Raw genomic sequence first — 18,999 nt, forward strand, 5'->3', positions numbered from 1 at the left:
ATCCACTTTTTTTGTTCCAGCCGTCGTCGCTTGGAAATCCTCCAGCTGCAGAACGTTAGCAAGGTGTTTAACGTGGGCGCTTTGGCGACTTATGGAAATTTTCTAGGCTTCGTTGTCTTTTGTCTTATAAATCAATGCTTAATTTGAATATTTAATTGAAAAGGGATTTAATAATTCTTAAAGGGAATGTGGCCGTTTAGAAGCATTGAAAGAAAATTGTACGTAATTTTTCTAGCAATTCATCCATCGTTTTTGCTATACGTTGGAATACAGAATAAATATAAGGTACCGTGGGGTAAGTGGATACAGAAAAATCAATAGTGAACTTCATTGTTATGTACAGCTAACGTGAATAATGTAACTCAAACTTTTTTCTGTGGATAACAAATAAGGGACTATTATACTTCAAATCGTCATTTATTTCGATTTATCTGATTGTTATGTATTGAGTATGGGAGACTTAAAAATTTGTGCCAAATGATCCACTTGACCCACCGTGGGGTAAGTGGATCACCATTAAAAAAACCTGTTTTCGAAACAAATGTAGTGTGATTATGTTTAAAAAGAATGATATTACCCTCGTTCTTGTTATTAGTGCTAGTAATGTTACATTTTAATATTTTAAAATTAAAAAGTATCTTTATTTAATCAAGATATAATAAAAAGTATGTATGTATTAGTTCATACTAATTTGAACAAAAAAATCATTGTCACTAGAAAAATTTGGAGAAAATTCATCCATTTATACGCATAAGTTATACAGAAGTATTGTAGGAAAAATTAGTTACATTTACTTTTGAATACCAAACTGAAATCCTTCTATTTTATTTATGAATATATGTGTATCATCTGTCTAGAACAATTTATATGCATAGCATAGCATAGACTGACTGTACATGTCAATGGTTGCTACTCCGTGATTGATCGGAACTGGTAAGAATTGCACTACGATCCAAATGAATAAGGGATGGGAGTTTCCGCTTACTCTCGAAGTGCAATTTTAGCAGATCTAATATTATTGATCAATAACGGCGCCGGCCAAGTCCTTACAGTCAGTTGGGATGGGGAAGGAATGTTAGGGTGTAATGATTGTTGCTTCTAGAGACCGAGAATACCTCTGCATCTCCACAATCACCACGGGAAGGGTGTTTATTAGTGAGGGAGGAAAAGATCTGGGAGTCACCTCTGGTCGATGATGCGATCCATGGACAAGGGGGAAATATACGACTTATATTTAAAGCTAGTTTTGTATTTTTGTCTCGAGAAGTTTTTGGTAGAAGCTTTAAAAAATACGTCAACATCTATAATGTTGAACAATTCAAAAGATGTTTTTGTTAATGACGAAAACTGAAAATTACATGTATATATTTTAAATTATATGAAACAGGAATAATGCCGACACTTGTAGTGACGAACTATACATAGTTTGTTTGAAAATTACATATGAGTATTACTGTGCATTTTGTCTCGATATGGTAGAAGTTTTAAAAAATACGTCAACATTCACAATGTCGAACAATTCAAAAGATAATTTTTAATAATGTCAAAAAGAGAAAAATATATGTATATTGAAATTGTATAAGAAAAAAGCATAATGTGGACACTTATAGTGACGAACCATACAAAGTTTGTTTTAATATTAGTTAAAAGTTACGCTTTCAAGAAAATATGTGTTATCACAAGCATGAAATGAACTCACCAGTTGGTAATCCATCCTCGACTGAACACAAAACTGACACTGACAGCAAAACTTCTTGGCGTCCCGACAACAAACCGTCTTGCTTGTGCCTTCCCAAATACCTACCCAGCAAGACGCTCCAAAACAAAAACAAAAAAAAAATCTTCGGAGACGAAAACACGCGCGAAACCGTGAGCCATATCTATCCGACGACGCAAAACCGAACCGTCCTGCTTGGGCTTCACGAAGCATTACCCAGCAAGACGCTCCGAAACAGGAAAACAAAAAATCTCCAGCGACAAAAACACGCGCGAAACCGTGAGCCAAATCTATCGGATGACGCAAAACCGAACTGTCCTGCTTGGGCTTCACGAAGCACTACCCAGCAAGACGCTCCGAAACAGGAAATAAAAATCTCCGGCGACGAAAACACGCACGATACCATGAGCCATATCTATCGGACGACGCAAAACCGAACTGTCCTGCTTGGCGAAGCACTACCCAGAAAGCCCTGTCTAGAACAATTTATATGGTCAAATAAGGTACGATACTATGCTTTCGATTGGAAAATTAGTATATTTTGCTCTTTTACAACTAAAACATGCTTACTTGATATATTTAACAAATGTTTTCAATAAGCATATTTTCCTGACAGAGGAAAAATTCTAAGGTTGTTCCAATTTAAAAATAAAGACAAAAATCCTGCAGAAGTTTCAAGCTATCGTCCAATCAGTTTGCTTTCCTCCATCAGTAAACTTTTTGAAAAGGTTATTTTGAACAGAATGATGGCCCACATCAACGAAAATTCAATTTTTGCCAATGAACAGTTCGGATTCCGCCATGGACATTCGACCACTCATCAACGTTTACGTGTAACAAATTTGATCCGTTCCAACAAATCTGAAGGCTATTCTACTGGTCTTGCTCTTCTAGACATAGAAAAAGCATTCGACAGTGTTTGGCATGAAGGCTTGATCGTAGAATTAAAAAACTTTAATTTTCCGACATACATTGTTAGAATAATTCAAAGTTATCTGTCAAATCGTATATTTCAGGTTAATTATCAGAACTCCAGGTCTGAAAGACTTCCTGTAAGAGCTGGTGTTCCTCAAGGCAGCATTTTGGGACCAATATCATACAATATTTTCACATCTGACTTACCTGAGTTACCTCAGGGATGTCAAAAATCTTTGTTTGCGGATGACACAGGCCTCTCCGCCAAAGGTCGAAGCCTGCATGTCATCTGTAGTCGATTGCAAAAAAGTTTGGATATTTTTTCTTCATACTTGCAAAAATAGAAGATTTCTCCTAATGCTTCCAAAACTCAACTAATAATATTCCCACATAAACCAAAAGCTCTTTATTTGAAACCTTCAAGTAGTCATGTTGTCACGAAGAGAGGAGTTCCAATAAATTGGTCAGATGAAGTTGAGTATCTAGGGCTCATGCTAGATATTAATTTAACTTTCAAAAATCACATTGAGGGCATTCAAGACAAATGTAATAAATATGTTAAATGTCTCTATCCCCTTATTAATAAAAAATCAAAACTTTGTCTTAAGAACAAGCTTTTGATATACAAACAAATTTTCAGGCTAACCATGTTGTATGCTGTACCAATATGGACTAGCTGTTTCAATACCAGGAAGAATGCTCTGCAGAAAATTGAAAATAAAATTTTGAAAATGATTCTTAAGCTTCCTCCCTGGTATAGTACCAATGAATTACATAGAATATCCAATGTTGAAACATTGGAACAAATGTCAAATAAAATAATCAATAATTTCAGGCAAAATCGTTTCAATCTTCTATTGCCACGATTAATGTGTTAGTAAGTATATTGGAAACGTGTTTTTTTTTCTCTTATAAGCAGGTGAAATCAACTAACCTGTAAAAAATCTGAACTGCTACGGCACATGAAATGTAATATGTTGTTAACAAAATAAATGCTAATAAAAAAATATAAATAAAATAAAATAAATTAAATTTGTTTTACCAAATCAGGATGATAGTGTTGTCTAATAACACAGAATACCAAGATACAAGAATTAAATGTAATGTTTAAAATGATACTAATAAAGAAATTAAAAAAAAAACTTTATAAAATGAACAGTCCTTAGTTTAACCAAATTAAGGCAATAGTTTTTCTAACACAGCACATCTAGATATAAGTTAGGTACATGTTGACGAAAAAAGATGTTGAAGTCATTTCTACACGATTTTAAGTGACGCATCGGATTAACTCCGAACCGGTGGGCATATTCAAAAGTTCCAATGGCCTTTAAAAAGTTGGTCATCCATATCATTCAATTCGTACAATTCGCCAAGAATTACCGAAATGGCAGCAATTTGAATTTTTTTCTATTTGTTGGACGGATACGGGTTAAACAAGTGTGCATTTAAATTTGGGCCCTAAGAAAAATTTGAGTGCATCCTGCAGAAATTTCTCAATTCAATTGTCAAATAAATCCATTGTCGCTAACTATCCATTCCACCACACACATCGGCTTTCATGGATGGATTGCTAAAAGATTTTCACAGTTCACCGCTATTCTATCTTTCCGTCTAAACGACAATGCTCTACTGTCTGATGGCGTAAGCTGACATCCTGTTTTGAATATTATTACAATCAGTCTATTCTCACCCCTTGGTGCTTGTCATATCGTACATATTTCTATCCAACAATCTACACTTCTACAGGACTTTTTGACGCATGGATGGTGTGGGATTTCCAGAAGAGTTGAAGCTGATGATGATGATGTTGATGACAAGTTTATTATTTCCTTATTGTTGCATTGACAAGTCACTTTATTTTCTGGATTGACTGCTATAATTGAAACAACTGGTCCATAATATGCAATGAACAATTGTATCAATTAGTGCAATAAGATCACTAAGCTGAAAAACACGTATATGGAAACACTTATAAGAAATTTTTGAATGCATTTGATTTTTTTGTCATTATTATACCTAATCACACTTGGATATGCTGATTGAGAGATTTTACTTGCCCAGCCAAATTATTTGAATTCATCTGTGCAACACAGATTTTTTCAGTTCATTCGACAGAGCAATTAAGTTGTGATTGCACGGGCAAGTACTCGTGCCTGCGCTGGAGTATCTCATTAAACTTTTTGAAGTGTACTCGCCAGATCCTTAGTCTTCCACTGAATGTGCCATTACGCTTCCATCTTTTTTCCAGCAGAGCTGACGAGGGCAACCAAAGGCTGAAGGGACGCCACAGCAATATGATGGAATGAAACCCACGAAGCAACCAATGCGATAACGGTTTCAACGGCGACCGTTTCGTACAATGAACGACATTTCACTTGTTATACCTTTCAAGAGCACACTCAAGTACATCACGTTCGTTTGAAGTGGTATTTTGTGGGCGTGGATTCAATTTACTTTTGTTTGATGAAATTGAATCGTTATATATAGGAGGTAATTGCATCGAGAAAATTAATGGCGATTCTTATGGAAAACGTCAGATTTAAAGTACTGTTTTAAATTGGTACATATTACGAGTAACCAGAGGTGCGTTCACATTCTGAAGGTAGGACAATCCGAAATTTTTGTTTTTATTTCATAACGATTCAGGCGTCATAAATACATTGGGGGACAGCTATACTGAAATACTTATGAGATAGTTGGCAATACTATTCGTATAAATTTAACCTCAATTCAATTTGAATCTAACGCAAAATGGCAATTACGAATATTCCGGAAAATGATCGCAATTAAATCTCTGTTCATCATTGGACTAATATTGAACGATATTGCGGGAAAAAATAAACTTGTAAATAATCAACAATATCTTAACCTTTAGATTTTTGAAGGTTGTCAAATGCAATGATAAATAAAGAATGACTGAAGAATTTGGCAATATTATTTTTTAATTTTCAGAAGGGGCTTGTCCTTTAATAGCATTATCAATAAGCAAAACACCTAAAAAATTCAAATCTGCTCGACCAAATTTTTTAATAAACAATTTGTACTCACTTTTCATAGCAATATTTGAAATTTGAAGGGAACAAAAATGAGAAAAATATATAGGTTTAAAGTAAGTCCTGACAAGAGTAACATAGTCTTTATATGAAAAATATTCTAAACTTTCGTAGAGTTGTTAAACTTAAAACACAATTTTGAAAAATTGCATTATTTTCGAAAGTCCTCTCTTAGCACAATTCCAAATCCTCAAAAGTTGCAACAGTGCCGCAATACAATCATTTCTTACTGTTTTATTTTCATAATATGTGTTTGGTACGTAATTTATCAATGATTTTTTATGAATGACACAGAAGAACTGGAAACACCCGATCCACAAAAACACAACACAAAATTATAAAACGGAACAACAAAACAGCAATAGGCATTCACACACAACAATCAGGCAATTGAGATCTAACCGCCGTCGCTTGATACCACACAAATCGATCGAGCCAAATGAACGGGAAATAAGTAAAATTGCGCGCGTTTTGATTTATTATCCCTACGGAATCATTTGAGCCCGATACAGTGACGTATTGGCTTATTGATACACAAAATAGCCGAAAACATCGTTCAAATTCCTTCAAAATTGATAAAAAAAACTGGATAAAATTTTCTCACTTGTACCAATAGTTGTGGCAAAGTGTTCCTATAGTGGAGGATCCCATAAGAAAACAACGGATACCGCAACTATAGGAACACAAATTAAAAATTTACCTCAACTAAACTGCCCATAACTGCATATTTGTAACATTCGACAAAAGTAGGCATTGAGTAAATGGAATACCAAGTGTGAATTTTATGGCAGTATGGGAGAAAACTAAAATTTCTAAAAATTACCAGGAACTCAAAAGTGCCTTTTTGAGACTGAAATTGTGTACAACTCATATCATGTAGTAGGTCAATAGTCAGAAAATAATTCTGATAGAAATTTTATTGCTAATGCATTACAAGGCTCATTTAAAATCTCAATGTGACTGTTATGCGGTTATAATTACCAATGTGACAAAACAACTTGGTATTTTTTTCGAATTTTCTAGAACAATCTCACAGATTTCAGTAAGTTGATCGAAAGTATTTATCATTTGATGACTCTCTACGGTATTAACTCCAATTTGTCAAAAATGTCGAATGTGACTGTTATGCAGTTATGGGCAGTAAAGGAACAGTGTATCAATAGTGGAGGTATTATTTTTCACTAATCTGCGGATAATTACTGCGATGAAATCAGTTTTCTCATACAGTAAATACCCGATGAGGAAAGAATAACTCGAAATAACTTATGCATACCATACTTTTGTATCATAGTATAATAAGGTATTGTTCAGTTGCCAATACCTTATTTTGGTATTTTAATGGTATTGGAAAAAGTGTTTAAAACAATTAAAAATACTTCATTTTTATTTAAGTATTACAATACCTGATCTAATTATCAGCTTGGTATTTGTAGAATATGCAGAAAATATTTGAGGTATTTTACCTTTTATGCAGGGCTCATTCATACATCATTCAGGTTGTAAGTATTGGAAATTATCTGGTATGGAATATCTTAGTTTGGTATTCAGTAGTTATTTTCTTCTGCTCAGGTAGTCATTACTTCCCATTACAACAATAATATGTACATTTATCACGCTTCTAGAATTTTGAGGGGTTACATAAAGTTGTACCGTGCTTAGTACCTCCACTATTGGAACATTTACCCTAGTTCTTCAACTAAAAGCATTTCGATGGGTCTTCAATTTCTATAGCATCGTCGAATAATAGTTAAAAGACGCACAGTAAACCAAAAAAAATTTCAATACACTAAGGTCTTTTTTTACACGGTTCCCCGTGCCGTGCAAAACAATTCCGCGCAAAAAAACCGTGCAAATTCCGGAATTTGTGTAAAAATAAACCGTGTCAATTCTGGAATCCGTGGGAAAAGTACCGTGTTAATTCTGAAATCCGTATAAATAAGAAAAAAAGCCGTGTTAATTCCGAAATCCGTATAAATAAGTGAAAAACCGTGATAATTTCGAATTCCGTGCCAAAAAAGTACCTTGTAAATTCCGAAAGGCGTGTAAAAAAAGCCGTGTAAAAATAAAACGTACAAAAAAAACCGTGTAAAAAAAACTTTAGTGTAATTAATTACAGAGATGTATCATAAACAGCATGCTCTGTTTCATTTGGGACTTAACGCCAGAGATCTTACAATCTGTGTCGATATTGATCATTTGTATCCGGAGATATTCCGAAATTCCTTTGGGGATCGACGCGTAGACGTAAATTTCTCAGGCTACAGAATTTTTATCGTATTCGGATATTCACTCTTCGGAACAATATTGCTGTGTGCGTTTGAAATGGAAATATCAAATGCGGGAACACCAAACGCGGTAAGATTTTCCACAAGCAACCTGATGTCAAAGATAGCTTTTCATTGCTAGGTTGGCGGTGATATAAGTAATCGTTGCTAGGTGTCCTTTGATTGTTTTGTCTTACCGCATTTGAAGCTCGTTTAGTTGAGATTTGCACCTCAAATGCAAACAGCAATACATTAATGAGAGTATGTTGTGAACAAATGAAACAATTTGATGCTGCCGTCTTCGAATAATGAGCATTTAGGTTTCTGATACCACGCTGGCCAAATAAAGATCTTGAAAACTTCGAAAAACATCACATCACAATTTTCAGATATCTCCAAGTATACTTAAACTTAACCAATTTGTTTGATTTTTCTAGACTTTGGCTGCTAAAGACATTTTATATGGAGAATGTTGGTCCCCCAAAGTTATCACGATTTTATGCAGAAGCTGCTGTTAGGGGGGTTAAGTAGAGTTGAAGCATTATGTTGGGAAGCGTCTTTGACTACCTGATTTTCGAGTTTCTACGCTAATAAAGAGCAGTGTTTGTCGAAATTAAAACTAGAAAAAACAGGACTATTGGCTATTTTCTTCTTACATTCAGCTTAATTATTGCTAGATAAATATAACCGGCTGTAGCTGTGTCTCAAGTTTAGAGAGCTGCGGGTACCCTCTTGCGCAATTCCCAGACCGTAACAATTCTAAGCCGGTAACAAAAAGAGAAATGCTGCGCCAAAGTGTTTGCAAAAACACGGGACGTTATGAGAACGCAAAACATACATCTGAATAAATTAATTTTTACTCGCTTTTATCTTCACCGGTAACTCACTAGTAGACTAACAAGTGATGCAGAAGGTGTACCTTCTCTATTGAGGGCGGTGTTATGTTTGCATTAAGAGCAAAAAACCTGCTCTCCAGAAGAAATATCGCGCTCTGTGTGAGAAAAGAACGAACTAAAGCATATCCGCGCCTAAATGGTCTTATGCTAATGAAATGAGAAAAACGCCGGGGTGAATTGTGGCGGGTGCATCATTAGGAAATGATAAAGCAAGGATGAGCTTTCATGTTGAAGTGGAAAACATGCGCTTCCCGTTGGTTGGACTGAAATACCCTCTCATAAATCTTCACTCTGACTCCGATCGGTGCCGGTCCTTAGTTGTGTAGACAAGTGCCGCAATTGGAAAAGCGCACTTCTGGAGGTACTCCTACAAACTGTGCTGTTGACACAAACGAACCTCTTCACTCGCAGTCTTATTATTGCAAGTGAGAAAAAGTAAGCGCTACTACAGCAATCGAGCCTCGTGTCGGGCGCAGTTCAATAATATGCAAATCATGGCAAAATATTTGCGATGTATGTGACGAGCAAACAAGGATTTTAAAATGCAATTTTTCCTATAGGTTTCCAATTTTCTTTTCAAGCTGCCGTGAAATAAATAGGTGCCTTCTATCTGAATATCAAATTTTACTCCAGTTTCACAGGTAGATGGTTGATGTTTCATTAAACTCATGCAATTATATATTACGCATAAAATTTTCACATCTTACATATTTTGGAAATGTTTGATTATATAAGGGGTTAGTGGTGGGTATTTCGGCCTACGATGTATTGTGGACCCATCACACAAATAACGCAACTAAACATTATGTATTGAACAATTTATGAAAACAATAATCAACACTAAAGTCGTTGAAAACATGTGTTTTTAGTAATTTAAATCCAATTGTAGCATTGCAATGCATTTTTCTCACTTTCAAACGTAATAATCAGTTGATGATTTCAATTAATTTTGCTTTACGAACTGCTAGTTTTGCTTCCGCTAAGGCACAAGCGACTACACAAACGTTTCCAAATTATCAGGTTTTGATACATTTTGAACGGATTCTCCCATAATAGGACGGATATCCCATATTAAAAGCATAGAACAGTGATCGGATTGTAATCTCCCATTACAATTTGTATCGATTTAAAAATTGATGAATTAACTTCAAACTTCTTCTTCTTCTTCTTTCTGACGTTACGTCCCAACTGGGACAAAGCCTGCTTCTCAGATTAGTGTTCTTATGAGCACTTCCACAGTTATTAACTGAGAGCTTTCTTTGCCGATTGACCATTTTTGCATGTGTATATCGTGTGGCAGGTACGAAGATACTTCTATGCCCTGGGAATCGAGAAAATTTCCTTTACGAAAAGATCCTCGACCAGTGGGATTCGAACCCACGACCCTCAGCATGGTCATGCTGAATAGCTGCGCGTTTACCGCTACGGCTATCTGGGCCCATAAACTTCAAACTCTTTTTTCTTAATAGCAGTTTTTGTCACTTTTACTTCTTACACCTCCTCACTTGATAACAGTGCTGAGAATGGTAATAGTAGTAGGCTTGAATTTTAGCGAAAATCACGTGGCTCTCCCAGTACAGTAGTTCAAAAACGTGAATCTCATCAAGTTGCCTATGTTGGGTGCACGAATTTTCTAAATCATAAGTGTCATTGAAGGCTCTAAATGCGGAAATGCAGCGGGAAATAGAATATTTTTCTACAGTAATTTTGGGTTGCCCTTAGCAACGGGTGTTTTGCAATTTTCAAGGCATTTTGCCTACAGCAGCGATGGGCGTGAGTCTCACTAGCTTCGCTGACTGTGATTGGCTTTGTTTGGCTACTGTAGAGTGAATTTCAGATTTTTTCCCAACCCTGCTTGAAAAACGTAGGGTAAGTGTTCCCTTAGTTGTGGGTGTTCCTATAGTTGCGGTAGTGCCGTTTTCACTGATTTTATTACACTAGCCACAGAACCAACACTGCCAATCGACGTATTGGCTTCTTGATACATGAATTAGTTAAAAAGACCACTCAAATTGCTTTAAAATTGATGAAATATCACTAAAATTTCTAAAACTTTACTTACTTGTACCAATAGTTGCGGTAAAGTGTTCTTATAGTGGAGGATCCCATAAGAAAACAACGGATACCGCAACTATAGGAACACAAATTAAAAATATACCGCAACTAAAGGAACAGTGTAGCAATAGTGGAGGTATTATTTTTCACTGACATGCCGTGGATTACTGCGATGAAATCAATTTTCTCATTAAGTCAATGGTCATTACTTCCCGTTACAACATAAACATGTACATTAATTACGCTTCTTGAATGTAGGCGGTTCAATGAAGTTCAATCGTGCTTAGTACCTCCACTATTGGTACATCTACCCTAGATAATAATCTCATGCAAAATAGCACGTTAAGATAGTTTCTAGATGGTATCAGGTATCAGGTATCATAAGGCTGTCTCCAAAGGCACGTTCCCCAGCATTTGGGAGATTTGGGCCATCGCCATATTTGAGCCTACTTCATCATCTACCCGAATGAAGAAGAGGGGAAAAGAAATATTGGAGAAAATAGGAGTGATGTCAACTGCAGAGGGTAATCCAAGCTCCATACCACAATGGGTTCAAATAGCGCACTAAAAAGGGCACTGCATGCCCTTTTTTATGCATGAGCGTAACGAGAGCCTGTAGCTCATTACAATAGCGGGTTCAAAATGACATTCAGGCTTCTGAAATCATTTTCACTTAAGGTAACTCGGAAGACCGTGTTATTTTCCCTATCATTTGTCTCACTCTAACAATTATCATCTAAACTTTAATCAAATCTCGAGTCATAGTGAACCAATGAAGCTGAAAATTCAATAGGTTGTGTACTACATGTGAGCAATTCTCGCTGAAACCAGGCCGTCATCGGCACCCATCGCACAGTGGCCCAAAGCTGGCCAAAAGTCAAAAAATGAAATTTGCATATTTATACTCGAATATCTTTTCCTGAATTCTTCAGTATTGATTAACAATTCCCCAAAGTTTCAGATTGATCGGTGTATATTTAGATTTTTAACAGCATGTGACCTGGAGAGATGTCAGCTGAAATTGACCCTTTTGAATTTATCAAATTTCGTTAAGGTTGTTCTATAGAAATTGAAGTTTCTGTACTAAATCATGGCCAAATCTTTCTCAACCGGTCTCATTCAAAAGAATATACCTAAGGCTTTGTTTTGAAGATATTTCGAACCATATTTGACATGTTTACTATTTGAGAATGTCAAGAAGTGTATAACATAGAGATCTTTCAAAATAAGGCATTTTTTTCAAAGGTAGTGCAAGATATCTGGGAAACGCTCTAAAATGCTCATTTACCACTCAATGTGTGGCAAATATTCCATTGTATTCGATGTACTATGGCTTCACTTGCGCTTTTTTGCGCCAAGATAAGAAAAACTATTTTTTAGTTACGCTACGAATCAGCCCATTAGACCATTTTACTTGATATAAATATTGCATTTTTCACCATTAGAGGCTCCCGAATAGATTCAAAAACCACCTCGAGCTTGCCCACGATATATAATTTCAAATTGACATCGAAATAATGACGTTTCATTTGATTTTTATTTGGATACGGATTTCATTGATTGAATTAAAAAAATGTGCTATTTTAAACTAATTATGTCAAATGTACCGGAAATATCGATTTTCTGTTTCAGCGACTATTTCTACCAAATTACCTCTAAAAGTCATGTTTTGTCAAATATTTAGCACTTTTGAACGTTTTGAGTGAGAATTATACTTTTGGCCAGCATTTGTATGGGATGCGGCCACTGTGCATCGTTAGAATTCAAATTTTATGTCACTGATCGCTAGTTTTCGATAAAACTTAAGGGTGGTCCTTTCTGTTTTCTCAAATTGTTGGACCCCCCGTACGCCAGCGAGCTGAACAGTTTTCGAAAAAGCCCATTTTTTGATAAATCTTGGGTATTTCTTCACGTGATATGCCTCATATTTTGATTGGAACACATAGCAAACTTGGTGGCATCGTATAGAGAAAGGATATAGCTTTCATTTAAACTTGAAAAAAATTTGGCGACCATCTTGAATTTTGTTAGAAAAATCGTTTTTTCACCATTAGCGCACCGCTAGTTTTGAATTCTGAAATAACCATCAGAAAGCTGAGGAAAAATTGAGCAAGATAGGCTACAGAAACTAGGTGAGCAATGGTATATACCCTATCAAATGAACGATAATCTAAATCATGTTATGCGATTTTGACGTATATGGAGAGTGCAATCAATACAAACATTTTTTTTTTGTACAAGAAAGAAACAAATTTTCAACCGTTGGTGTTTTATTCGAGTCGAGTTAAGAATAAGAATACTATTTTGAGTGAAAAAATCAGGCGGCCATCTTGGATTTTGACGCCATCTTGGTTTTAAGTAGAAGAATGATTTTTTCTCCTTGATAACACTCAGCATGTCGGATTTAGAGGCCACCAATAAAAAAAAGGTTACGTATACTCTTCTTTTCCTGACGCTACGTCCCTACCAGAACCAAGGCTGATACTTAGCTTTATTAGTTAAAAATACAGGTTATTAAGCAGGAATTTTCTTTTGTAATGCGATTTTTGACAACAGAATAATTCTTTTGTTTGTATTGATTGCACTCACCATATACGTCATAATCGCATAAAATGATTTAGAAAATCGTTCATTTGATAGGGTAAACACCATTGCTCACCTAGTTTCTGTAGCCTATCTTACGCAATTTTTTCTCAGCTTTCTGATGGTGATCTCCGAATTCAAAACTAGCAGTGCGCTAAAGGTTAAAAAACGATTTTTCTAACAAAATTCAAGATGGCGGCCAAATTAAAAATGGCCGCCAAATTTTTTTCAAGTTTAAATGAAAGCTATATCTTTTCTCTATACGATGCCACCAAGTTTGTTATGTGTTCCAAGCGAAATATGAGACATATCACGTGAAGAAATACCCAAGATTTATCAAAAAATGGGCTTTTTCGCAAACTGTTCAGCTAGCTGGCGTACGAGGGGTCCAACACTTTGAGAAAACAGAAAGGACCGCTCTTAAGTTTTATCGAAAACTAACGATCAGTGACATAAAATTTGAATTCTATCGATGGGTGCCGATGGCGGCCTGGTTTCAGCGAGAATTGCTCATGTATAGAACTATAGTGATACATTTTTCACATCGATACCCGAGGAGGAAAGAATAACTCGCCAATAACTTATGCATACCATATTTTGGTATCATACCAGAATTAGGTATTGTTCAGTTATCAATACCTCATTTTGGTATTATAATGGTATTTGAAAAAAATGTTTGAAACAATTAAAAATACTTCATTTTGGTATTCGACAGCTATTGAGGACTGCTGGAGGTATTGAACTAGTATTGAAAAATTTCTCTTTTATATGAAAATCCATCAAGTATTATTTAGGTATTACAATACCTGATCTAAGTATCAGCTTGGTATTTGTAGAATATGCAGAAGGTATTATTTGAGGTATTTTACCTCTTATGCAGGGCTCATTCATACCTCATTCAGGTTGTAAGTATTGGAAATTATCTGGTATGGAATACCTCAATTTGGTATTCAGTAGTTATTTTCTTCTGCTCGGGTATATGGAGTGGTACTTGAAATTTGCTTCTTCAAATGAATAAGGTGCTTATGATGACGTTCCGTGCGGGCTTTATAAATATTTTCCAAGTAAACCGATCGCATTTGATCGTATCAAGATTAACAAGCATGACCATTGATCTCTCGAATGCTTATGAACGAAGTTATGAAATAACTAATTATGAATTATCACATGTTGCAACATGGGTACAACGACTGTTCAACATAATCTTCAAGCTTTTTAGCGGTATATGCCTTAAGATCTGTAAATGTATAACCAGTGATCTCTTAAAGAATTATCCAAGAATTCCATTGAACCCCTAAAAATTTGCTGTACCTTTTCAGAACTTGATAGTATATAAAACAGAAAACTTATTCTGATCTGAAATTATGAAGGCAAACAAAATAAATGAGTTTGAAAAATACTAGTTGAAGTGAGCCAGGTTAAGCTCGACGATACATTGAAAAAGAACATCGTGAACAGAAGAAAATAAAGAAATCAATTGCCTAGAACCGATAAAAGTGATCTCCGATACGTAGCTTGACGTTAAACTATAATGTCAAGTTAGGTAGCCTCAAAAGGTAGTAAGTTCTTAGCATAATCAAAGCTGTTTGAAAGTCTTTTCGCATTTAATATAAGGTTTATGTGCAGTAAAACGCCATCGTTGATTATTGGTTTCCAAATTTTGGCTCAGTGGAATTTATCTGATTACATTTCGAGCCTCAATCGTCAAGTGGTGATTGAATACTATAATAAGAAAACAAACTTTCCTCTTATTGGCACCCCCACTTTCCACATTAATTTGGTCAACCCTCCCTACATGAGTGGATAGCTTAATTAGCTCGCTTACCTCTAGCTACGTGTGTACAAAAGAAGTGGTCACCAATCGCCAACTGACGGTCAATTGTACAAAGTATTTTTAGTCCAGGAGAACACAGCTCTTGCTCCATAACTGTCGTAGCTCATTTACACGCACAGGAAGTGGAAGAGAAAATCCTGACCGAAAAGAACTAACCAAACATAAAGGTAATGATACACCCCTGCAGGGAGCCGGTCTGTGATTGTTCTTGAAGCTTATAATTTCCCATTCGTCACCTGGCCTATGAGTGCCCTTTGAAGAGTAAAACTTCAGCAGGACTCGAAATTGAGTAATTAAATTTGCATAATTCATTTATGCGTTAGGCTTGGGAACCGCTAATAAATGAATAATAAATAGTTCTAATCGTAAATACACAAACGGTAGATAACGGTAAGACGACACCAGGAAGGGTGATGGAAGTTTTCCTATATTGACGCGGATTGTCTTACACAAAGTTAAAGTGAACAATGTCCAAAGATCCTGTTTTGACCCCACAATCACAATGCAAACACTCGAACTGGAATCTGACAATCACCAGATCACAATACCTGGTAGACAAATGCATAAATTTTAAATTGTTCGACGTTTACAAATCCCACATTTCAGCAAAGCGTTGGTAGAAGGCATCAGTGCATCAAAGCAGACTAAAGGACATTTTCTTCTCATCCTTTGGGCTGTAGGCAGTAGAGACTTTGTCGGCAGAAAAGTCTGAAGTCGGATTTTCTTCTATGTTATGACGATGGGAAGAAACACCACCAGCGGTCCTCTTAGAAAAACTCCCATTTTTTGTTAAGTATATTTAAATTTTATGCAGATCCAATAAGATTTAGAAACAAACTTAAAGCATTTGCCTGTCGGTTTGCTCAACTCTATTTTCAACGCACTGTTACCCTGTTACCGAGTCTGACGGATGTAAAGGTTACGTTTGTTCGGTATACAGTAAAATATCATTTCTCGGATGCAAATATTCAATTTTGACTCTTAAGTGTTTTGCATATTTTCATCAAATTATCGTTAAAATTGAGTCGTAACAATTAAAATGTGTAATACCGTGATGCTTCAATACCCGGACACTTAAGGTGTCTCAAAAGTTCATACTCTATTTTGAATATGTTTTATACACCTTTGATAGAATTTTTGTCACTCAACACGTTATACCATAAAACATCTTGATTATCGTGCTGAATATAACGATAAAATTAACGTTTTAAGCACGAATTTCTCCAAATTAACATGGCATGTATTGTCTTTAAATCCGGACTCTTCTGGATCAAAATCCGGACGTGTCTTTTATTGTTAATTATTTATTGAAAATTGTTATGAATTGTATCAAAATTTATTTACATTACAAATTTAAATCAATTAATTACACTGCACATAGAGTAAAATGTCCTAAAGATTTGCACGTACGCAAGAATTGGCGTTCATTTACCTGAACTTGCCTGGAGCGCTTGCTTCTGGAACACCATATTCAGCTGTTTTCCGGTATAAAATGATGTTCTGATTACTTAGGATGCTTTTAGTAGCAAATTGTTGCCTTTACTTATAATTTCACTACAACACCCGTGAAACTGGTAACACGGAGACAGACTAAAATAGTGAGTGGAAAGTAAAGAGGGAGTGTTGAGAGGCTGCATCTTGGGAAGATCGAAATAAACATCAAAATGTATGTATGTATGTATGTATAATAATAAATTGTGACATAGTGAAATAATAATAATAATATTTTTTGATTTTTGAGATTAAAAAGATTTTAAGATAATTCAGGAGTTTAGGACATAGTGTTGGAAAATATAGATATAAAATGCCATTACTTAATTAAGTTTTTCTCAAAAACTTAAGTGTTTTAAACTTTTTGAAACAAATGTGCATCTTTAACTTAGTTTTAGTAGAATTAGTTCAAATTTAATAATTGTTAACATGCCAAATACAGCTATAACACGTTTGCAAATGTTCTTTTTGATCCAGAAAATAAAATTTTTTTCGGTCGAAAACACAAATGAGATTCGAAAAAATGTGACAACACTGCCGCACATAGCATCTCATGATGCAGATAATCCTCATCCGTCTCAAATGTATCTATGCGACGTTCCTATAGAGCCAAGCGACATATTATATACGAAACAGATGAAAGGTAATCGCATTCAAATTGTTGGAACCGTCATCGTATTTTCGGCAACACAAATACTCGTGATGATGTCGTCAGTATCTCATCACAAATATATCAGTGTTCATGACTGTGTGCCGGTGAGAGTAGCTGACCAGCAAATATATTATCCCGAAGAGGTGGAATTTGCCATCTCCAACTTCGTCGGTTTCGGACAGCGGTGGAGCAGCTCTGCGAGCATTTGGAGGTGGCAGGTTTGAAGCAACACCTGATGAACCCGTTGTTGGTACAAGACCTCGTAGATAAGCTACCGGCCGGCGATAAGCGTGAATGGGTACGATACAATAAGAGGAAGAAGACTGTCACCCTTCGTACCTTCACCAACTTTTTGTCGAGTATCGTCACCGAAGCCTGTGAAGCTAACGTGTCCGTCGAGTTCAAGTCGGAGATGAAGCCAGGTAGCTCCGGGGAAAGGGAGATTTCAGGAGCGAGGAGCTGTTTACAATCACAGCGCAACAGAGTCAGTCACCAATGAACCGGCGACAATGATGTTCAGCAAGAATGCGTGCAAAGTGTGCAAGCGCACGGATCATCGCCTGAGATTTTGCCAGGATTGCAGGAGCATGACACTGATGGATCGCGTGAACTTCATGCAAAAATGGAAGCTAAATGCCTAAATGATCATGGCAATGCAGAGTGCAACTTCAGGATGCGGTGTACGATAGGCGGATGCATGGAGAGGCATAATCAGTTGCTGCACATTGGATCTGGAATAGTTGTGATGAATTCCCACTCTTGACTGAACAGTAACATCAAGTTTCGAATGATTCCAGTTACGCTATCTCTCCGAAAAAAAAGGAGCGTCAATTACCATGGTGGAGAAGACACTGGCAGACGAGTTGGGAGCAGAGGGCATCCAGCAGAAGCTCGAAATCAAATGGACCGGAGATATAGCCCGCGTCGAGAAGGACTCGAATTAGTCTCAAGATATCGGGACTGGGAGGAGAACATCAATTGCTGATGAACGAGATGTGTACCGTAGGAGAATCGGCATTACCGAAACTTCCTTAGATGGTTAGATGCTTAGAAATCCTTAGATGCTCAGATGGCAGAGCGATACGACCACCTACGGAATATACCGGTTACGTCCTACAATAAATGCCACCCAAGGATTCTTATTGGATTGAATAATCTTCATACGATGGCACCAATAGATGCAAGGTTAGGCGAATCACCAGTGCCGATAGCGGTCAAATCACTGTTGGGTTGCACAATTTTTGGTCCGACCAGTAGAGTAGTGTCGTCCAATGCTCATGACCATGAAGAAGTAACGCTGGAAGAACGGCCTTCCACAAATGAAGTGTTGCTGAGCTCGAAGCTGCGGAATAGAAATAGGCCAACATTGCTGCCAGCGGAGACCAACCGGTTCTGGAATATGTGCGAAAATTGTTGGAAGATGAACAGATTTTAATAAAGCGAAGAAAGAATGACGTTGAAAAGGCAGAAGCGTAAGACATGGACGCGTGAAGATATGAAAGTGCGCCAACCTAGAGGGAGAATTAACTAGCAGGTAAC

The 18,999-nt window shown here is 36.3% G+C and overlaps 1 long non-coding RNA gene across 1 annotated transcript; it reads right to left on the reverse strand.

Moving 5' to 3' along the window:
• Positions 1-4,434: 4,434 nt before the first annotated feature.
• LOC110675523 lies at positions 4,435-5,063 on the reverse strand. The gene is made up of 2 exons (XR_002499571.1): positions 4,649-5,063; positions 4,435-4,576 (listed from the first exon to the last, which is right to left on the reverse strand). It is a non-coding gene; the product is annotated as an uncharacterized LOC110675523 (long non-coding RNA).
• Positions 5,064-18,999: the final 13,936 nt, after the last annotated feature.

The sequence above is a fragment of the Aedes aegypti genome, chromosome 2 (assembly GCF_002204515.2).
Source record: "Aedes aegypti strain LVP_AGWG chromosome 2, AaegL5.0 Primary Assembly, whole genome shotgun sequence".
NCBI classification, from domain to species: domain Eukaryota; kingdom Metazoa; phylum Arthropoda; class Insecta; order Diptera; family Culicidae; genus Aedes; species Aedes aegypti.